Here is a 24,484-nt window from a genome sequence, read left to right on the forward strand (position 1 = left end):
TAATATATAATTTATCATGCTTCAAACAATGATGAAAGTCAATCTTACCAATATGAATTTGAATAATCTGTATTTTATATCATTCATATCTAATGCAAGTAATTTATTTATTTTAATAGTTTTTATTTTTAAATAACTCATTTCTCTCCATTCAAAGGCTGTTTGAAATAGGATTCAATGTGATAAATGAAATGTGCGCTAAGCTGCAAGTGTAGTTACTTCAGTGAATAATGAAAAACAAATCCTTCACATTAGACTATGAATTCAAATCTACTTATGCCTCACTCTAAGGAAATATATCAAAATTTCAAATTTATAACACACACATCTTTATCAAAAATGTACTCTACAAAGTAAGTTTCTTGTCTAGTGCTCTTTTTTAAAATTAGATGATTGATAGACAGTAAATAGATAAATAGACTATATTTCTTACATTATGTATACAATAATATATATAATAATATATACAACCAATTCTTTGTAAATATATATATTGCATAAAATGAGATAAACATACTCGTGACAATTCTGTACAAATTTTGGCAAAATTTGAAACCATTTTTGCACAGTCCAAAGTGAATAATATTTAGAAGTCTCACACATCACTTCTTCACTTCACCATTTCCTTTTTCTTCTACCAAATTCATCACTGAAGCATCATAATCAAATGTGACCAATACTTTTAAAAATAGCATTAAAAATTTTATTTATTTCTAACTTATAGAGCAAAATGTAGGTTAAAACGTTCATAATACTTAAACATTTAAATTAAGTTGCTATTTATAGTTATGTGCTTTTAAAGCCCCGGATATAAGTAGCTTTATATTTTATAGTTCTAATTAAATAATTGAGAGAAAAAAATTACCTTTGGTAATAGCTCAGGAACATAATCTGTGAGAGTCAATCTCTCCATTTGCTTTTTCATGTACCATAAGCAATATTTTTCTGTTAACTCCAACTTCTCTTCTTTTTCTGCTTCTAAGGGAGGCTAAGCTATATAAGCATGATTTAGTTCCTCTTTTTTGACATTACAATCATTTCTCATATTCTTGATTATAATATTAAAGGGAATGAGTAATATTTAACAGATCATGATTTGAGTAATTTGCATTTACAGAGAACAGTCCAATTCTTTTCTTTTTCTTTTTTCCCTCTATCAAATATTTTATTATGTTATCAACAACTATCCAAATGCAAATAAAAGTTAGAGGTGATTAATATAAAAACTGAGAAGCAATCACATATTTCAATGTGTAGTAAACAGACAGAATTGCCACTATTAGGTGAAGGCTCCCAGGAGAAGATAAGTTATTTTTCTGTCAGCATCATCTGACTTCAGTTTCCTTGGATTTTACAAACAATCTAGAGAAGTCAACAAGCAAACCCAAGTAGGAAACTCTGGGCTCACCACAGTCAAAGAGTTAGTAGGACAAGTGAGCTATCTTCCCAGAAAAAAATGAGAACGAAAGAAAGAAAAGTCACATACATACATACATCTGTGTGTGTATTCGTCAATGAGGGGTAGTGATAATGAGTACCAACGTTCACCATTTTCATCCATATTTCATTCTCCTAGACTTCTGGCTCACTTGAAGTTAGGAACGGCCATGGGACTACTTCTGGCCAGTGAAGTGGGAGGGTTCGAGACATTTACTTGCCGGCGCTTGGCTCTACAGCTCTCCTTTCCAGCTGCCTTGATGATCATGGAAGCAGATGTCCAAACAGAGCTTCCATCAACCCAGGGCCCCAAGTAGCTTTGATAGAAAAGCTCTCCTATAACCTATGTTGGGCTTGTAGCATAAATGAAAAGTAAACTATTTTATTAACTACTGAGATCTGGAGATTATGTGTCTAACCTAGCCAATTCTGACTTGCTCAGGGGATGAAATTATAATTACTGCATTTTCAAAAGTAGTGTACCGTGAACTACTCATATCAAGAAAAACAAAGCTCTGCCCACTCCTATGAGATATATGGCTATCTTCTCTCGATAGCAGGTGTGCAGAATAGTAGTGTGGTAGAGTTGAAGGAGGACAAGGCTTACAGAGTTGTCCAAAGCAATGCAAACGAGTTGGTAGCAGAGCGTGGACCTCTCCCTAACTTGTTTGCATTACTTCAGCATTATTTCGGCATTGTGCACTCAAGTTTCTCATTTGTAAAATGAGAACAACAATAATAGTTTCTCTGTCTACACAACAAAGTTGAATATCAAATCTATATATATATACAAGTTTTATGTGTGGCCCTTCATAGAGGACAGAAATATATTCTATTCTTCTTTAAATCCACAATCACCTAGTAAAGTATCTTATTTACAACGGGTACTAAATAAATGGTTAATAATTAAAGCCCAACTCTATTCCAACAATTATTTAAGCCTTTAATTAATGTCTAACTCTGGTTTATAGACTAATTGAGACTATGTCTTTCAGGGAAAATCCTTGCTAGCAAAGTGTTCAATTGTTTTTAATGTGTTAAATAGTTATTAGTCATTTAACACATGTCGGGCACTGTTCCAGGCAGTAGAAGAGTGGATAATCGAGCAAATTAGACAAATTCTCTGCTGCGATGGAGGGAGACAGACAAGTGATAAGCGAAAACTGTGTGTGAGGGAAGAGGAAGGGAAGGGTGATTTTGATAAGTGGTCAGGAAAGGCCTCCTTGTTAAGCTGACATTTGAGCAGAGAATTAAATGAAGTGATGTAAACTACATAGACGCTTAAGGGAATAGCATTCCAGGAAGCAGGTGCAGCATGTGCAAGGGCCCTGAAGCAGGAGTGTTCTTAGTGTGTTTGAAGAATAGCATGAAAGCCATTTAGATGGAGGCAACATGAGAAGAGGATGAATATAAGGGATGAGATCAAAGCAATAAAGGAGGAATCAAGGCTCTTGTAGGCCATGATGAAGGCAATGAATTTTATTCTGAATGAGATAGAAAGCAATAGAAGGTTTTCAGCAGACTAAAAACATGATTTGACTTATATTTTTAAAGGATCAACCAGACTGCTTTGTGGAGAATAGATTGGAGGAGAGCCAACTATGGAAACAGGAAGATAAGTTGGAAAGTTATTGAAATAGTCCAGGTGAGCCAATTGGTTCCAAGTAGTTTGAATATATAGATATATGTATACATTCATCTATATTTATGTTATATTTATCTCATTTGAATATATGCTATATGTATTTATATATATACAAGATTTCCTTTCTGCAGCCATTCTCAGAGCTATGCTACTATGACAAGACTCACACTGGAGAGCCGAATAATTTCTGGCATATGCAGGTAGATATATGTCAGGAATAGTCTCATGATATGGGGAGGAAAGAGAGGAGAGCATTGCCTTAAGAGATGCACAAGAACAGAATCTGTGTAGAAGAAGAAAGAGAAAAAGGTAGAGGAGGAGAGATTTTATTTGCTAAAAGTTGGTTATTTTCAAAAAGTGACCTTCAGTGGGAAGATTGTGAAACAAGACAATCTAGACACAGAGAAAACCATGAAGGCAATACATATGGCTTTTAAAAAAACGACCTGCAGATGTATTCCTCGAAACGTCGGAAGAGTTATTTAGAAAGAATAGCCAGAAAGAGGCAAGATAGGCTTCTGAAGTACAATAGGGACGTCAGCTGAGAAGTCTAAGATGAGCCCCTAAATTAATCAAATCAGAAGAAGTGTTAGTCAACATTTATTAACTAATAGGAGGTAAAACAAACCATGGGGTATCATGAGGTTACTGTGACATATCATTTTGCAAAATACTCTATAGTTGCTGGTTTCTATTATTGCAAGAAAATTTCCCTTTGTTACATATGATCGGCAGGATTATTACCAGTGTCTGGGTTTACAAATCTCAAACTCTCTACAGCAGGCGTTTTTCTAAACTTCAGTGAAGTTTGAGCCAATCTAAACGTCACCCCCTTAAAATATAGCTCAGTGTTTAATGCCAGAGAAACCAGACAGAGACCCACATTCCCAGGCAGTTCCAAAGGACGATTACAAAGTCAGTTGGTCAGATGGGTTGCGGGTCATGCCCCAGGTAAACAAGAAGAGGTCAGAGAGGCATAATCTGGGTGGTCCATGCCAAAAAAGCCAGAGGGCAGTCCAGAAGTAAAGAAGAAATATTAAGGCTGCCCTGAGTCTACATCTTGAAGTCAGGGCAGCCAGGAGGCAGCAGTTGCTCCAATAGCTGTTCAGAACTTCAGAGACTATTAATGTTGGCACAGCTCAGACCCATAAACCACTGCTCAATGAAGGTCTTTGGAATTTTTAAAGATCTGGCTGCCACCCCCAGCTGTCAGAAGTGTATACTCAGGGTGGTCAAGACCCCATAACAATGTTTATCTAGAAACTGCTTTGTTTTTCTCTAGGTTAGTGCTGTGTTCCTCTGATGGTTGGATTAGTAGGGCATAGGCTAAACTTCTACAATAGAGACCTAAAATACAGTGACTTAAACAAGATAGAAGTTTATTTTGTGCTCATATAATCGTGCAGAGATAAGAGGTCTCAGGACTGGAGTGAGTAATCTGCCATTCTCAACAAGGGACATCCATCTCTGGACCAATGTGCCTGTCCCAGTTCTTCGCCTTCTTCTGGCACACATCACTTTCTCTCCCATCTCTTTGATCAGAATTAAGTCTATGAGGGAAACTGAGAAACAATGCCTCGCCAGGCAGCCGCGCACACTGCTCAAACTCAAGATTTCTTTTAATAAAAAAGAGAAGAATGGATCTTGGTGACATCTAGAAGACTGCCACAGGGAACTTGACAATGTATTACAAATGTAAACAGGCTTGGGAGGACAAGATTTGTGAGTTTCCCCCCAATTTTATAGATGAAGAACCTAAAATATAGTTTTGTGACATCTTTTAACTTATTCAGAAAAATCTAGAAAATCAGTGAGTGACTTTCCTTCCTTTCACTCACTATGAAGATTCCATTTCACATACTTGTTGCTCTTAAGTATTTATAGCCTTTGTATTTACATAAAACATTGCTGAGAATAGTCTTATTTTTCCACAGAGTACTTTAAAAATTATCAGTGGTCTAGGAGTTTAAAGACTAAGAATTATAGAATATGCCATGTAAAACGTAGCTATAACTGAGCTCTCCATTTCTTCTACTAAGGAAGAGATGCATTTTAATAAACATCTGCAGACATATCCTCCAAGGAAAACCCCTTTTACTGAGAAAGATTGAGAAAGATGTATACTATTTCACCCAAAATTATCACTCCCATTAACACACAAATGCCTATAATTCCCCAGCTTTAAAAGATTTTAAAGTAATTTAAAAGATTACTTTTAAATCTTGATTCTTAGTTAAAGTTAAATATACAAAGAAAATAGTTACACAAAATATTTGTGAATTTCTATGCAATATGTAATGTTAGTAATACTGCACCATAATTGCCTGGGGTGGTGATGGCATTTTACACTCATTACCTCTAATGAGTAATGAAAGCACTCAGAGAAGATAATACAATCCCATTTTGAATCTTAGAAAATAGAAGCTTAAAGAATTTAAGTCTGTTACTCAAGATCACACAGCTAGAAAGTGACAGAGCCAGAAGGTCAATCAACCTTTAGTCTTTCGGTATTTAAGATTTGCATAATCCATGTTAACATAGTATTTTGTGTTGGCGCTGCTGTTGAATCAAAAATGAAGTTGCGCTCCATGGACTGTTAAAGTCAAACAATGAGCTTCTAGAAGGTGCCAGCGCCTGAAGTAGCCACCACTTTCATTTTAAGTTCCCTGTCCCTGATTTTCCTTTGATTTGTACTTATTGCTAACCATTTCCTTTCAAATTTTGTTTAAGGATCCAGAGGAAAAAAATTTAAGACATGTTCATTACAGAATTAGAAATTTCTCTTTTTAAGTTATTAATATCGAGTGAAGACCTTGGCTGATAGATTATAAGAAATAGAACATACACTATGAATTTAGGAATAACCCACACCTAACTTCATTATGGTTATTTGTGACTTGTTCATTCAATGGACATAAACTGAGAAAAGAACACTAGCCAGAATGTCCATCATTAAGTGATGCGTGCTAACCCTCTTCAGTCTATCAGTATGATTAATTCTCTTACACTTTTCTGTTTTCAGTGAAGTTCTACTTGGAGTGTTGGTACAATTATGACAGTCAGGGAATTCGTCTAACTTGCAGAAATAGAATAAATAAAGCAAGTAAATACCCTGAAAATAAAACTTTCTTCAGAAATAGATCTATTTTCATAAAGTAAAATCTACAGTGGAGTTTACTCTTTTTTTTTTTTTAACTATTAAGACATGGGCAATTGGTATTCTTCACTTCTCTATTCTTGATGTAGTTCCTCTTTATTCTACTTGGGTAATAATAAAACTAATAACAGTCTTAGTTCTTGTTAGAAAGTCCCTGAGTAGTGGTGGGGCAGATAATAGAATTAAACTGCTGACTCACTCTCATATGACTGCATTGTAAAGTCCTAGAACTTAGCAGGTTTAGAAGGAAAATTCTGCATCAAATATACTACATAGTCACAAGAAAGAAGCAACTTAGAATTGAATAGACTGTGGCTAGTTGGAATTTCCACAGGTGACACAATAAGCCTGAACTTCTAATTATAAAATCTAAGGTTCAGTTGTACCTTCTCTGGATTAACAAATGAACAACTTGTCACAGGTCAACTGCGGGGAAGACGGGAAGGAAAGGTGCCAACAATCCACACTGCCTTAAAAGGCAATGAAATAGTATTGAGTGGGAATGCACCAACCTCAATAGCATCATTATACATTTGCCTAAATGCAGCAAGAGGAAACAATGGGTGAAGCCCACACTCTATGAAGGCACAGTATAAATCAATTTCACTGAACTGTTGGCCGTCTCTCACGAACCGTCCTCATGAACATGATGATCAAATATCAGGTGATTTATGCCCGGTTGTAGAAGATCGACATCACCCTGAAGGACAGGCACTAGTGAAATGCCAGTGGACTCTTAAACAAGTCAACCTTTTAATCAGCAGTTTGGAGGAACTTACACGACATGGTCTTCTGATTTTTTGCCCCACCCCCTCCCCATGTCATTCTCTGCTCTGCTTTGCTCTACTCTGTGCCCAGGAGCAGAAGCTGATTGACCATGGAGCTAATGAAGCCTCAGCTTCAGGGCCCCTCAAGTGTTGCCCCTTCCAAGCCTTGTGCCTAAGATGATTTTGAATTATTTTTCTTAAAAAGGATCTCCTAACTATACAAGCTTCATCCCCACATTACTTGGATCCGGCCCTGCGCAGGAGGCCGAATCCTACAGATTGTCAATTGATACCGGTAGGCAGAAGAATGGCCCCTCCCAAAGATGTCCACCTCCTAACCCCTGGATCCTGTGAATACGTTTCCTTACAGAACAAAAGAGGTCAGAGCGATGCTATGTGAGGACTCAGTCTGCCATTGCTGCTTTGAAAATGGAGGAAGGGAGCCATGAGCTAAGGAATGTGCATGGCATCTAGAAGCTAGAAAAGACAAGGGGATGGATTCTCCCCTGGAGCTTCCAGAAAGGAGCAACCCCTGCCTAGACCTTGATTTTAGCCGAGTGAGACCTCTGTAGGACTCTGACCTGTAGAACTGTAAGATAATAAATTTGAGTTGATTTAAGCCACCAAGTTTATTGTCATTTTTACAGCAGTAATAGGAAACTAACACACCTGGCTTCTGGTTGGATTTGGCTAATGGAAATCATCTGAAGGAGACAGGAGACGGAGGGGACAAAGTGCTTGGAGTGTTTTCTTACTGCTCTCGACCTGCTCTGAGCTCAGTGTCCTGACAGCGACTGCACCTCCCTACAGCGAGAATTTCTGCTGCGCGCCCCTCCTTCACTGCTCCAGCTCAAGGGGATCTTGGGGCACAATTTCCTCGCATTGCCTCTTCAAGCCTAGGGCTGGAAAGGACTTGTCACTCTTGTTTTCTTATTCCACTCACAATTTCATAAATGGTACCTGTAGCGGGTCAAATAGTGTTGCCTAAAAATTCATGTCCACTCAGAACCTCAGAATGTGACCTTATTTGGAAATAAGGTCTTTGCAGATGTAATTAGCTAAGGATCTGAAGATGAGATCATCCTGGACTTAGGGTGAGCCTTAAATTCAGTGACTGATGCCCTTATAAGAAGAGGAGAGGATACAGAAAGATACACAAAGAAGAAGGGTATGTGAAGATGCCTTTACAAGCCAATGAATGCCAAGGACTGCTGGCTAACACTTGAAGTAGGAGAGAAGCATGGGCAGTTTTTCCTTCAGAGCCTCTAGAAGGAACCAACTCTGCCAACACCTTGATTTCAGACTTCTGGCATCTTTACAAGCCAATGAATGCCAAGGATTGCTGGCTAACACTAGAAGCAGGGAGAGAAGCATGGACAGTTTTTCCTTCAGAGCCTCTAGAAGGAACCAGCTCTGCCAACATCTTGATTTCAAACTTCTGGCCTCCTAAACTGTGAGAGAATACATTTATTTTGCTTTAAGCCACAAAGTTTGCAGTAATTTTCTAGGTCAGTCCTGGAAACCTAATACAATACCTTTGCTAAAGTCTCTTGAATCACCTGAGTTGGCTTCTGTTTGCTCCTGGGAGCCTGGCTGACACAGACCCATGCTTGTTACACTCGTAAATGACAGGAAGACGGGAGGGATGGTTAAAACTTTGGATTACACAGTCAAATTTAAATTATCTCACAGTCTAATGCAAAGGGTCATAAGTGAAAAACTATGATATGCAACAGCCTTGCACTTAGTTTCAAAAAATCAGTTGCCATTTTTGCCCATGTAACCTTAGACAAATCACTTGGTATTCCATACTCTTAAGTTTCATCCTGCGTCAAATGGAGTTACTAGAACACGTTCTTCCTATCTCATGGTGTTCTAAGAGTAAGAGGAAATAACAGTATACATACAGGGGAACGAGTATAGAATTAAGAGCCATATGATCTGAGTCTTATTTAAATAAGTTAACTTCCGTGATCTCTAGTTCCCTCGTCTCTAAAATGAGGAGTTTGGACTAGATGATCTACAAGTGGGTCATTTAGTGCTAATATTCTACAGTCTGGTTGATTAGAACGGGGAAGACACATGGAAACAGCCATCATCATGAAAAAGACCAAGGGGATTTTTGGTAGCTGATCACAAGCTCAAAAGTAACCTTTTATGTCATGGGATTGCTTAAAAAAATTAACTAAAAAGAAAGAAAAGAAAAACTTAACATAGACTGACCTTATATTAGAAATATACTATCTATCTAAAGGGAAATAGGAATTCTACTGAGCTGTGTTATGTGGTCAGTTATAAACACAAATTCTTAAAGGAATATTAACAACGAAGAATGCTGTCAATGCAGGATTATCAGGATGGTTTGGCATCTGAAAAATGTCATATATGTTGATTTAATGAGCAAAGAATATAGATACTGAAGAAAGAAAGGTTTAAGATGATAGTAAACAGGGAGGACTAAGGCCAATGAGTCAAAGTGGAAGAAAGGTAATTTTAGAAACACAATTAGGAAAAGAATTAAGATAATTAGAACTATCAAACAGTGGAATGGTAGTGCTGGACACTAGGACTGTTCAGAGCTAGGGCTAGGTAGCATTTTAGGGTTGCAATCAACTTACCAATGATTGGTTAAAGCTGGCTCATACCAGCTAACAAGAGAGAATTGTTAGCATCTCTTCCAAACTCCATGTTCACTGACATCATTTCAGTGCATTGAAACTGGCCATCTTGGGAGTATTTACATCACAAAAATCAGCAAACACTAAAAACAAGGGCCTTTGTTTTCTTCTAAGACCTGGTGGTCAAACATTTACCATCACACTACTGGGTGTGATGGAATTCCAGCATCGAATAGTTTGACCTTTGCCATTTTACTCCCAATTCTATGAGTCTAAGATTCTATTTGACTTTTACAGAGTGGAGAGTAAAAAGAACCCAACCCAAGGTCTTTGGGAGCCATAGATACAGACAAAGCACAACGCAGATATTCCTCCTTGGCCCTGATGTAAGTTTTGTAAAAGGAAAGAGAAGAGAATATGTGAAAGTCTGAGTGTAACGGAGACACTGAATTTGACCAAAAGAGATCATTTTAAAACAGAGGAGCATTAGCTTTTTAATTGGTGTTTACGCCCACCCCCTAAATCTCCCAGTAGCAAAAATGAGAACTTATAAACAAGACAATATCAAAATAAAAAAAAAATTTAAAGATTACTCTAGGGCTGGCATGGTGGCATAGTGGTTAGGTTTGTGCACTCCACTTGGGTGGCCCATGTTCGTGGGTTCAAATCCCAGATGGAGACCTACACACTACTCATCAAGCCTTGTTGTGGAGGCATCCCACATACAAAATAGAGGAAGATTAACAAGGATGTTAGTTCAATGACAATCTTCCTCAAGTAAAAAGAGGAAGATTGACAACAGATGTTAGCTCAGGGCCAATCTTCCTCACCAAAAAAAAAGTTCACTTTGTTTTTCTTGCACATCTGAATGGTAAGACTGCCTTTTACCATCTTAATCTCATATAACCTCTCCTAGCCATTTACTTTGGGGAAAGGTAGTTTAGGTAATAAGTCAGCTAATAAAGAGACCAGCAGACCCAAGGTTCTCACTATAAAAGGACTAGATAGCCTCTAACTGAAGGACCTGTATTCACTGTCTCCCATGAGACTGAGGCTGGTCCCCCTGGAATCTGGGCAGCAATGAAACGTGGATGTCCATCAGACTGAGGCCCAGAATGTCAGACTTAAGTGGATCAGGGAGTGACGGCCCTTCCTGTGGGAAGCAGTAGAGTTTTTCCAAGGGAAGTTAGGGGAGTTTTGAATGGAGAGTGTGGAGGAAGTGTCGAGTGTGGAGCTGGGGAGGGGACATGACTGGAGAGACAACTTTAGAAGGTAGAGCGGAGGTCATCCATAAAGTCCCATTCCTGGGAAGCCCTACAAGGGGAAGCCTGTTAGATTCCTTAACGCGTGGGATTCCAGAGAAACTTCAAGTTAACTCAAACTTTAACCTTGGTCATTTCAACATTGTAACTTCTTTCTAAAAATGTCCTCATCCTAAAGTCTCACACTTGAAACTAATACAATGTAATAAGTTAATTATATCTCAATAAAAAAAGAAAGCTCTTACTTAAATGAAAATCAGATTTTTTAAAATAGTGATCATACACATTTATGATCTTCTTAGTTTTCCATCAATGTCAAAAATTAATACTATCATATTTTTTACTTAAAAATACAACTCCTGCAACATGTCTCATGCTTTCCTCTTTTCAGTTTAATTAGAAATATAAAAGAACTCATTTAAAAAGGTGTGAAGAATCACTGGGGAAAGCAGTAGACTAAAATCTGAAAACTAAGGAAACCTTCCTAATCAATGACTTTCAGGAATCACACCACCTCATCTGTCTCTTCAAAATGAGGAGAGGTTTTTTTTTTTCATCACATGTTCTTAGAAAATCGGGCATAACGGTTTTGTGGAGGATGAAGGAACAGTGTGGCCAAGAAATTCCACAGGTCCAATAGAAAAAAGAGTGTTAGTACATTGGGGCACCTACACCTCAGAATCCCAGAGGGTGAAGAGAAATACCAGAGTCCAAAGGGAAACTGGCAATGGGGGAAGATCTCTGAGATTTGAAAAATATTCCAGAAGAAAACACAGATGAGAGATTTTGAAACCAAACCTTCTAGCCACCCTCATAGGTTAGCGAAGGGGCAGAAGGCACCCAGCGAACTGCGAGGGACGTAGTTTTGGCGTCATCGAAAGGTTAAAGTGGTTTATGTTATGAGTGGGATCACGGATTATTTTGTTTTCTTTCCTCTCTTTTCTAGAGTTTATGTAGTCACATAAATGCTAGGTGTCCAACAAATATTTATCAACAGTTAAAATACACCAGGTATTCTTCAGCAGTGAGCAAAAGAGGCAAAAATTAATACCTGCCTGTGTTTTAAGTAAATACAATGTAAAACTAGATTATAAATAGAAAAAAGAAACTTTGAGTATTTTTAGCTCAGTAAATTTGGCTCAGGAAATTGAATATTTTAGCTTAGTAAACTTAGCTTAAAATTATAGGAAATGAATCATGATGCTTAGATTAAACCCTAGTTAATCAAATTAATTTTTACATTGTATCATAGGCACTGCTTTACCACCACCTCAACACACATACAACACACACACACCAATGACATCAAAATCAGCAGAAAGGAAAAAATCATTTGCAATTCAAGTATATTTCTTAAAATAACTATTACAGTTTTATATGAATGTTCAACCAGGTAAAAAGGAAATTATTGCAGAATAATGAAAAATATACCATTTGTCCATTAGGTGGCAGCAAAACTCTTCCTTGCTGTTAAATTTTCAACACCTTTGTCTTCAGTGCCTTGTTGTCAGGTTTGACAGGTTATACTACACAGAGAAACAAAAATGTTCAACTCTTACATCTCAGAGGAAGGGGCTCCATAAATGTCAAGATGGATGATGTATTGAATTTGAAGGCTTAGCAGTTAGAGTTAATTACCTTTTGAACTTTTTTTAAAAAGCAAACAATTATTTTTCAATTCAATGCAAAGAATTAGTATCAATTATATGTGCCGACAACATTATAGGAGCTTTCTATTTTCATAAAGTTGGATCCACTGGGTGGAACTCAGCATGGAATCAATAAACACCAGCAAAGTCAAAGCTATTGGGCTGCAACCTTCATCTCCTCTCTCACCAGTCTCCAGTCATGTGACTAAAATCTCCTTCTTTCTAAAAAATTACTTCTTGACTAGAAATTCAAGCTTGAAAATCACTGTAACATACATCATCAAAATTACTCTACTTGTCTAAAGTTTCCTAAATAAAGCAAGGATATCCACTCCTTTCATGCCCCAATTCAGGCATTCTAAAAGACCCAAGCCCATCCCCAGAGTTCAGCTGTGGGATCTCCATCTTGCCCCTACCTTCATCAATATCCTGGGGTGTAGCAGAAAAGGGTCCAAATGGGGACAGAATTACACCAAGTGCAAGGATTCAAAGTCCCTATAGAGTGATCGTTGCCTGTGTAATGGAAGAAATCCTGAAAGACAGGCAGTGTGACGGTCTCCCTCCCATGGTGGCTGTACTCGATGCAGAAAGCAGATAAGGACTGTTGGCCAGAGGAACAGGCTGCCCTATTCTGCAGTGGCTGAGGAGGGTCCTGGACAGAGATAGCTCCTAGGCTCCTAAATGGTATCCTTCCCAAATGTTGTCTCAGTTAAACAGCAAGAGCCTTTTCCACGCCATGCATGAGGCTCAGGCATCCACATTCCGTATCCAAACGCCTTCCTCCTCACCACTCCCCTCTCACCCTGAGTCCTTCTCTTAGCCTTAAGATATTTTTTAAAAACCCGGATATTTGCACACAGTTAATAGAATAATCACTATATTGTATAAAGTGAAAATCAATGCTTTCCCACCCCAACCACAGTCCCACTCACCACAGATTGGTAGTGTTAGTTCCTCTGAGTTCTATTTTTTCCCTGTAATCACCACCATAATAATGATTCACATGCTTACTTTATTTCCTTTTTATTTTTAATTTTATCGTTTGTTGAAATATAATTTTCCTTTTTTTTTTTTTTTTGCGGAAGATTAGCCCTGAGCTAACAACTGCTACCAATTCTCCTCTTTTTGCTGAGAAAGACTGGCCTTGAGCTAACATCCATGCCCATCTTCCTCTATTTTATGTGTGGGACTCCTACCACAGCATGGCGTGCCAAGCCATGCTCTGTCCACCCGGGATCCGAACCAGCAAACCCCGGGCCACCAAAGTGGAACGCGTGAACTTAACCACTGCGCCACCGAGCCGGCCCCTGAAATATAATTTTCATCCAATAAAATCCACAGATTTTAAGGGTACACTCTGATGAATTTTTGACCAGTATATATATCCATGTAACTACTTACTTAATCAAGATATAAAGCGTCCCATCTCTCCAAAAATTTCCTCATCCCATATCCAGTCAAACCTCTGCCTCCCAGCCAACCACTGACTTGATTTCTATCACCACGTTTAGTTTTTCTGTTCTAGAACGTCATATAAATGGAACCATTCAGGCTTTACTATTTTGTCTCAGGTTTCTTTTGCTTAACAATGTTTTTGAGATTCATTGATTTGCTGCACGTATCAGTTTTTTATTTTTTTTGATGACTAGTTTTTTATTGATGACTAGTATTCCATTGTATGAATATACCACAATTTTTACCCATTCTCTTACTGATAGACTGAGTAGTTTCTACTTTTTTGGCTACTAAGAATAAAGCTGCTATGAACATTCTTGTACAAATCTTTTTTGTGAATATATATTGACATTTCTCTTGGATAAATACCTAGAAATTTCCACTAGGAAACTGGGACACAGAATAAATGTGTGGTTAATTCTTTAAGGAATTGCCCAACTGTTTTCCAAAGTGTTACAAACTTTTACACTCCAGAGAGCAATATATGAGAGCTCCTGTCGTTCTGCATCCTCACCAGCAATTGGTATTGTCAGTATATTTAATTTTGCCCATTCTAATGTGTATCAAGTAGTTTACTGTGGTTTATGATGTTATTTTTAAGTCCTCACCTAGTTCCCCGTATAACTTTAATAAGAACATCCACATGGGTGAGCTAGAGCATGGTGGTTGTACCATGTATGTATGAAAGAAGTACAGACGTCTTTATCTCCTTGGCCCCCAGGAGATACAGGCTGTCCAGGCCTAGGGCAGACAGATATTCTAGACTGGGCACTTCCAGATCAAAGGGCCTCATCCATTTGCTTCAAAATGCCGTGCAAATAACATTTCCAACGTTTGCCATGTGAAACAGCCGGAGAAGCGCTGTAAAACATACACTTCGGCCTTTACTTCTTGTCCTGTTTTGTTAGTTTTAGCAGACTCTCTTGTCACTTAATTAGTAGTTAACATCCCTTCATTTGGATTGGCCCTCTTCTCTCTTTATTCTGGGAGCAAGGGAGGGGGTGAGGGTTCCTGCGGAGCAAGCAGTTTCAGAGAAGATTCAATAGTCAACTTCGAAAATACTCCCAAATGAGTCCACTACTTCCTGAGATCCTGTCATTAAGTATATGACTGATCCATGGTATAAAATATGAAATCTGGCAAAAGTTAGGTAACTTTCCATTGGAACGAATCAGCCCTAAATCACTGTTCACAAGAAGGTCCACAAAATAATCGATTTAGAGAAACTTCTTCTTTCCATTTCTGTTTTATAAAATTTATGCTATGAAATATACATTTAGGGAGGATGTGCCCCTGTGACTTCCCAAGCTTATCTACATCCCCCTCGCAACCCCCCTCCATCATGGGTTGTCACCTGCCAGTCACAGAACCACAGTGTCAGGGAAAGGGGTTGACTTTATCCTCACTGCGTTTAGGGAAAAGCTTCTTTAGAAACATTTCATGTCGGCTCCTTTTCTTACCTTCAACATTTACAAACCCATCTTGGTAACCCTGGACCAACAATCGACTTGTGACAACCTGACTCACACTCATGCTGGAGCCCATGTTTGGTGTGGTGTAGAGTGATTAGAACAGTTAATGCTTTTGTTCCTAGAGAAAGTTTTATTATCATGAAACATCAGGTAAGAGTAGATTGAAAGTTCCTATGGAATTGTCTGAAGAGATATATTTTCCTGAGATGAGAAAATTTGCCTTAAGCCCGTCTCAAGTGTTTTCCTGGATTCGATTGTCTATTTTCTTCACAATTTATTGAAGTGAAATTTATGTCACACAAAATTAACCATTTTAAAGTGTAATTTGGTGATGTTTAGTACATTCACAACGTTCTGCAACCACCGCCTCTGTCTATTCCAAAACACTTCCATCATTTCAAAGTAAAACCCACCAAGATTGCTTTGGTTGTTCAGGGCCGCTTGCAACTCCATATATGAAGCTTGGCTTTTCCATTTCTGTGTGCTGTCGCTGAAGTCTTTGTTCTTTTGGCTCGTGTTCAGCTAACATTTTGGCAGCAATTGCCTTGAACATCAGGAGCTAACAGAAAACTCGTCTCCCAGTTTTTGCACATGAGCTGTGTGATGGAGCACTCCTTCAACACTTAGCCAGGCTGTTTACAACTCTGACTTAGACTTCGCTTCTCTCTGAGCCTAGAGATCAGCAGAGGTGAAAGCTTGAAGTCTTCCATGGTCTTCTCTGAGCAACTGGCCTGCCCTGGGCATGTGTATGGCTTTCTAAATTCCTCAGTATACTTGAGTGCTTTTCCACACCCTGCTTTCTCCAAAAAACTCTCTCCAGCTTTTCTTCACAGGCTTTAGGCAGTCTGTTGTGTCTCAGCTGTCATCTTTAGCTCCAGGTGACTGTGGGTTGTTGATCACCTTACAATGTTTCTAAGTAACACTGGCCACTTTTCTGTCCTGAGTGAGTTCTAAGTTGGGCAAACCAGACTCTTGCATCAGTATTTCAGGTAGCCCTAGACAGAATAGAACAGATAAACACAATAATTTGCCAATTAGATCTGCTCTGCTCCCTCTCAAACCAGAGGCCAGGGTCCTGCACTGGGTAGGTGTGGGCTGCCATCTTCAAGGACACCGCCAAGGTCGGGAGGGGTTGAGGATAAGGCAAGTGAAAATGCCATACAGCTTTCTTATTATTGTTAGGTTGCCTTTTGTTTATTTGCTTGTTTGTTTTTGATTCAGCATTCACCTGGTCACTGTAAACCTTTGACTGTTTTCCAGAGTTCTGACAAAGTTGATTCTGCCAGTTTCTGCTTGTTTTTCAGCATTTCTGTGGAGAGACAAGAGCTTAGAACTGCCTATTCTGCCATTTTGCTGACATCCCTGGATTTGGTTTTAAGGGCATGCAAAGCTGGTGCATGTGTATTTAGAAGCTCCTGTGGTGGTCTGCATCAATGGGGTAATTAAAACCGGGTAGGAGGCGATTCATACATTCAACTTCCCTCAGTATAACCTGTTGGTCAATATATAAAGAATTTTTTGTCAAATTTGGTTTGTAGAAATGACTAGAACTCTATTTTAGATGCCCTTGGGTGTTTTATAAGTATTCATCATTTTTAAAGATCATGAATAAAAATAAGTCAGTTAAAATCTATTATGTACCTAGTCAGTACACCTCAGAAACAATGATTATAGAGCATGCTACTATTAAACAGAAAATGCCACGTGCTGCTATTAAACATAAAATTGCTACAATCCAAGAATAATTTGTGGTTTGGAAGACACTCCATTTTATGTGGTCAAATTCCATCTCTATATTTCATTAACGAGTTTATAAATGTTAGTAAAGTGTAAATTTATATAAATAAAAGTAGAATTGCTCACATAGTTAAAAAACAACAAAAAATGATATTCTGAAGGTCCTATTAAATATTTAATCTCACCTGAGTCTCACAGGAAGCCTGTGAGGGAAGGATCCCAAGGGCAATTATCCTGACCCATCAGGAGTGTGACTTGGGTGTCGTGAATATCATTCTGATCTTGTATCTAAGAGAGATGAGCTATGAGAAACAAAAGGATATGACTGATGGAAGTCTATCTTAATAGGAACTTGAAAAAATGGGACTAGCCACGAGGGAGGGGAATAAAATCCAAGGAAGTTATATAAATATTTTAGGGGACTTCTTGGCCAAATAGCAGGGGAGATCCCTTCTCTTTACTGGGCTCTTAATTAATTCGTTCTTTTCGTAAGGCAGTGTGCAGAAAGATCTAGAACTCTAAAAGAGAAATATTAATCAAAAGGGTTTGTTTGGGATTTTTCCTATAAAATCACATTTATTTTCTACTCCAATGATGAGGATCTTTTCATTTCAATTATGAAAAATGAAAAGCATCCCACCCACCACATCCCTTACCACTGGCCTTAGGAGAGGCAGACAAAGAGACAGACGTTCATCCACTATATTATAGGGAAGCAAGCACAAATAATTTCTTACCACACAGAACAAGATTCAAAGATTTGGTAACATCCCTTAATTTTGTTTCTATCTGTTATTGGAACTTAGATAAATTGTTTTTGGTGACTTGAATTGCCCAGGTGTCATAGAGTTATATTTTTTAGAACACTATTGATTCTGGGATTGTCTTTCTTTCCTGGGAGTAACTGAATCCCATGGGATTATGTGTAGGTGTGAGTCATTTTTTTCCTATATCCTCTTTTGAACTCTATATGTTCTTTCTGTCTCCATAGTTGTGTCTTTCTTCTTCTAATCTGTTTTCTTCCATTATGTCTTTGATGATTTTCTTCCTGACATATCTCTTCTTTTTTTCTGGAACTTCTATCATATACTGGAGCTGTTGGATTTAACCTTTATATCTAAGTTTTTCGCTCTGATTTTTACATAAATATTTATCTAAAGAGTTCACCTCATGTCTCTTCAATAGTTGACAGTGGCAATGTTTCCCCTGCACATTTCTCCAAGGCCCTGGGAAATTCCATTGCCATACCCCATGGACACTCTCTGGCATTGCCCAGTGCTCTCTGGGATCCTGGAGTAGTTGTCCCAATAGGCTGACACCCTTTCTACATAGGATCCTAAGAGATCATTCTCTTCATCCTCTATAAGAACTCACACCACACCAGCCAAATGTGAATGATTTTCTTCACTGATAGATGAGGGCAGTCTCACAAAGAAATTAGGTTTAAATTCTAGCAGCTTCCCTCGAATGCCACAAAGGAAGGAACTCAGAGAGTTAGGCCTTCACAAGGACAGAATTCCTGTGTATGCTCCAACTCCAACCTCTAACCAAGCTTACCTACCCTGGTGTTTGTATCTGTAGGGGAAAAAATGCATAAACATACTCCAAAAGACAAACAGTTTTGTGGTATGATGATAGGAATATGAGGGATTTTATTTACTTTGTCACATTTTCCAATAAGTAAGAAATGTATTCATATTAATTCTAAAGTAAAAAAATTCAATGTAAAATTTAAAATAAAATTTTAAATAATATTAATGTTTATGGCTTGACAGCCAAATATTCAAGACTTTATATGCCCTCTTTGCTTTTTCTAGATCAACTTCTCTGTCTTTCTGTCTCATATTCCATATGTGTGTGTGTGTATATATGCATATATATATATATATATTTTTTTTTTTTTTCCTGAGGAAGATTTGCCCTGAGCTAACATCTGTTGCCAATCTTCCTCTTTTTGCTTGAGGAAGATTCACCATGAGCTAACATCTGTGCCAATCTTCCTCTATTTTGTATGTGGGCTGCTGCCACAGCATGGCTGCTGCCACAGCATGGCTGCTGATGAGTGATGTAGGTCCACACCTGGGAACTGAACCCAGGCTGCCAAAGCAGGATACACTGAATTGAACCACTAGTCCAGGGGGCTGGTCCCTCATATTCCCTGTTTTAAACAGGAGCCATCAGTGCAAATCACCCCGAACATGTAGGATATTGGTGCTTTATGGCATTCCTCAGTTCCTGTGGCTTCCGAGCTCTTCATCTAAGACCCTTATGAGGCCCAGCACCACCTCTTGTCCTTGGGCCCCATGATATTCCTTGTAATCTCTGTTGTTTCCTGATGTTTAGAGGAAACTAGCTTAAGTGGTTTTAGTTGTTTGGAATGAAAAGTTCCCTGAGAAATACACAGGGAAAATATCTCTTGGGAAAAACTATTAATTTGCTATATGAAGGCTTTTAAAGACACAGCAGAGAGCACTGCCATGTCCTAAATGGGCAATTAGGAGAGCCATTGCCAAAAACCTTTGCAGCTATGTCCTTGACTTGAGTCATAGGAGGAGAAATCAATTAGCAGTAATTTTAGTTATGAGGACAACTGACTCTCGAAGTCTGTTGCTAAGAACTTCACACCTCTTTTTTTCTATAAATAGCATTTGGTTTATTTCTTTAAAACAAGACACATGCCTTAAAGCTCAGAGTGGTACTCTTCAAGTACGAAAGCTAGTCAAGACAATTCATTCCTCAAATGCTGGTATTTCCTTAATTTTCAAATAGACATTATTACTCCCATTTTACAGGTGAGGAAACGGAACCTCAGAAAGCTCATTATTTTGCTTGAGATCTGAAACCGAACAAGTGCAAAAGCTAAGCAATAAAACCCTGGGCTTTGGATTCTAAGCCTAGTGGTCTTCCCATCCTTCCAGAGCCACCATTTTTAAGATAAGACTTCACAGCACATTGACCTCAGTGGAGACCAGCCTTATGAATACAAGCAGCTCAAGGATTTGTTGAAAAGCTCTAGGCAAATTCCCCTTCTCTAAAACATTTCTCTTGCTACTTAACATATTTCTTCATCCTTGTACTCAGGTCAGGAGGAATTTAACTGAGATGAAAGGAGTAATTTCTACCCTTTTCGTCAGTAATGGATCTGAAAATAATATTGGAAGCTTTTTCACTATAGGTATGCCGGGATTCCTCCATCCCCCCGCTTAACCCCAAATCCAAATTCAGTTTGCGGGGGCACTAGCACGTGTGTATATTGAAAAAAACCCCCAGAGGATTCTGAAGTACTGATCTAATTTAAGAACTGTCTCATAAGGATTTGTTGATAGACTGCTGAGAGCAAATTGTATTTTTCCTGTAAAATATAGTGATTATCAATTATGTGTCTATCAGGCACTGGTATCATACTGATGAACAAGTGGGTCACCCCATTGCCTGCATGGAGCTTACACCTTAGTTTACTGTAGCATGATAATTAATTCTTCTATTCATGGGAAAGTCAAGAATTAAAAGGGAGATTGCAGGGAGAATAACAAAGATAAATTACCCACAGCTTAGATATTAGGAAAATTAATCACAATTAAAAAGAAGTAAAATAAATATTAAGACGAGAAATAGAGATACTGACTTTAAAAAGTAATGATATTCTAGCTAAAAATAGCTTATATAAGCACTAGCCCTATAGACTTGCTGTACCAAATTCCAGATATTGTTAAAATATAAACACTGGGGAGAAGAAATCACAGAAGCTTGGAATAAAGGAGTGAGGGAAAGAATATTGACATAAAATTCAGTAAAGAAATATTTAGATTGCTCAGGAGGGATAAACATCTTGTGAGAGAAAAGGATTAATGTAGTTCTTAAAAACATTTCTCTATCTAGTGGACAATTGGTAATTGTCATCATGAAAGAGTAGTTAAGAACTTGGAGAACTATATTAAACAAAGCCCTAAGAGTTGTACACCAATGCTTAGCTGTGGTTGGAGGAAGCCAGTTACACTATGAGATCTCCTTTCATACTGCTTCCTTTAATTCCATAATGTCTTTGCCCCAATTTCCACTATTTAATGTGGCACACAAGCTGGTCTTATAATCTGGCCTTTTACTATCTCTCTAGCCTCACTTCCCAAAATTCCCCACTGCATGTCCAGTAATCCGGTCATACCAAACTATTTATAGTTTCCCAAGTAAACTATGATTGTTCATGGTGTCTTGTTTTGCATATTCTCTTTCCTCTGCTTAGAAAGATCTTCCCTTTACCTTGAAAAAGAAATAAGAATACAACAGTTTGCTAGGACTACCATAACAAAGCACCAAAGATTGGGTGGATTAAACAACACAAATTTATTTCCTCACAGTTCTGGAGGCTGGAAATCCAAGATCAAAGTGTTGACAGGGTTGATGGCTTGTAGGTGGTTGTCTTCTCCTCATGTCTGCACATCATCTCCCCTCTGTATGCATCTGTGTCCAAATTTCCTCTTCTTACAAGGACACCAGTCATATTGGATTAGACCTCACACTAACGACTACATTTTAACTTAAGTATCTCTTTATGGACTCTCTCCAAATATAGTCACATTCTGAAGTACTGGAGGTTAGGACTTCAACTTTTGAGTGTTAGGGGGACACAATTCAGCCCATAACACAGGCAAATTCTTACTATGTACAATATGCAGCTTGATAGTAATTTCTTCTAGGCATTCTTCTTCTTGAATCTTTATATCTTAGGCTGGGTCAGGTCTCCTTCCTCGAAATTCCAAAAGCAGGATATACATTCCTCCGTCACATTAAAGGGTCTATTTTCTCCACTCTTCTCTAAGATGTGTCTTTCTTTTCCTTATTCCAGTATCTATCTCTGTGCCTAGTACGTGGTAAGTGTGCAAGATCCTTTGTATTTTTATGGTTTATTGAAGTATAAGCCCTCTGGGTTGGCTGTATTATAACACCATTTCCTGAGATAGGAAATACAGGATTAGCAAGTTTGGGCAATAAGTTTTATTTTGGCATGCTGAGTTTAAGAGCTACTTAAATGGAAATGTCTAGCAGGGAGTTGGAAATACAAGGATGGGCTCAATAGAGAAAACCATACCAAAAGCATGATTTGGTGAATGGAAGTGATCATTTAGGGAGAACATGTCAATGAGAAGAGTGGCATGGAAAAACCTTTAAGGAATGATGAAGTTCTGAGAGAGCAGGAGAAAGAGAAAAATGAAATAGAAAGGTCGGAGAAGTAAAGGAGATTCAGAGAGGATGGCTTAAGTTTCCTTTTACTTTGTTTTCCAAGCTAGACAGACTGTAATTTTGTGGTAAGCTCTTTTTTCCTTTATGTTGTCACCAGCGGTCTTCAACAACTTCTGCAATGTCTGTTAGGCAGACCCTCAACAAGTGTCTGTCAGCTGTCATTACAAGAGCTTTTCCAGCAGTAACATCCACTGAGCAAGAAGACCAGGTACCTCGCCACAGTAGCCTTCTTTAGGATGCCTTGATTGAGCTGAGGTTTAGATGAGTCCTTCAAGTGACTCATGGTCTGTGGTTTACTGACCTCTATGTAGTCTCTTGTATTGGCAACTTTGTCGTATGATACATGAATGAGACATACTCTCCCTGTTTCAAGAATTGGGACTGGTTATCTGCCTAGGATACACTGGAGCCCAATAAATAGATTGTGTAAGGTTTAGTGAGCCCCTCAAGCATACTATAAAGAACTGAATGTTCAAAAAAAAAAAAAACCCATCATGCTATAGTGACTCTAGAAATTCTTTTTTTCTTCTAAAAAAAAGATGAGAGCAAAAATAATTCTGTCCCCTAGGATGAGAAAAGATAAAGTTGACAAATGTTTATTTCTCAAACTTTTCCCTTTTTCTAATTATTCCTGAATAATACGTTATTTCTGTAATGACAACTTCATTATCTCCAACAGGTGATAATGCAATTGAGTGATTTACATGTATATGTACTTTATATTGGATATTTAGAGTTTTACTAACATGGAAATGTTTAATAATACAGAAAAGTAAAAATAGCACAATATCACCCATATACTCCCTACATCATTAACTTTGCATATTTGTTTCTTCTATATATGTTTTTTCCCCTGAACCATTATAAAATAAATTGTAAATATTATGATGCTTCAACCTGACTACTTTAGCATGCATTTCTAGAAATAAGAGCATTCTCCTATCTATTGACATCTAACAAATTTAGAAAACTTCTTAATTCGTCTATTTTCCATCTATATTTAAATATTGCCACAAGTCTCTAAAACATATTTTATAGTTGTTTTTATTTCCAAACTAAGATCTAATCAAAGACCATGCATTGTCTTTTGTTGTTATGTCTACCTTAATCTAAAGCAATTACCATTCCATCTTCCTTTTTCCTCTACAAAACAGATTTGTCAAAGAGACAAAACCAGTTGTCTTGTAGAATATTACATATCCTTGATTTGTTTGTCTGTATCTTTGTGCTATCCTTTAAATTAATCCTCTATCCCTGTATTTCCTATATACTGAAGGTTAAAACTATAGGCTGAATTATATTCAGGTTATACATTCTTAGCAAGAATACTTCCTAGGTGGTGCTGTGCACAACATTATGCAACACATCGAAAGACATAATGTCTGATGTCCCATTACTACTGCTGGTAAGTGTGATTACTGGGTTAAAGGCGAGATGAGCCAACCTCTCTGTTTGAAAGTTACATTTTTTTCCTTTGGGACCTGCATATAATCTGTGTTCCTCATCAACCATTTAGTTACTAGTTTTAGAATCCACTAATTATCCCTGCTGTGATAGACAGAATACCCCCCCCCCCAAAGATATCCATCTTAATCTCCAGAACTATGAGTATGTTACCTAACCTGAAAGAAGGGAGTTTTCACATGCCATCAAGGTTAAGGACCATAAGATGGGGAGACTATCCTGGCTTATCCAGGTGAGTCCAGTGTAATCATCTTTCCCAGTAAAGAAGAGAATCTGTCCCAGCTGTGGTCACAGAAAGCTGTGATGATGAAAGGAGGGTCAGAAAGATGCTAAATTGCTTTGGAGATGGAGCAAGGGAACCATGAGCCAAGGAATTCAGGAAGCCTCTAGAAACTGGAAAAGGCATAGAAACAAATTTTCCCCCAGGCCTTCCAGAAAGGAATGCATCCTGCTGACACCTTGATTTTTAGTCCAGTGAGACCCCTGTATGACTTCTGACCTACAGAATGGCAGCATAATACACTTGTATTTTTTTAAGCCACCCAATTTGTGGTAATCTGTTATAGTAGTAATAGAAAACTAA

General features: G+C 38.0%; 1 protein-coding gene across 2 annotated transcripts in view; it reads right to left on the reverse strand.

The window, feature by feature from the left end:
• TFEC (transcription factor EC) overlaps positions 1-1,005 on the reverse strand; it is a 178,908-nt gene extending 177,903 nt beyond the window's left edge. The window contains exon 1 of one of the 2 annotated variants that reach the window (XM_001501723.7): positions 866-1,005. The gene's annotated coding sequence lies outside the window, so the exon portion shown is untranslated. The remainder of the gene's footprint in view (positions 1-865) is intronic. The other variant, XM_001501716.7, reaches the window with a different exon arrangement.
• Between the last annotated feature and the right edge of the window lie 23,479 nt (positions 1,006-24,484).

This window comes from Equus caballus, chromosome 4 (genome assembly GCF_041296265.1).
Source record: "Equus caballus isolate H_3958 breed thoroughbred chromosome 4, TB-T2T, whole genome shotgun sequence".
Lineage (NCBI taxonomy): Eukaryota > Metazoa > Chordata > Mammalia > Perissodactyla > Equidae > Equus > Equus caballus.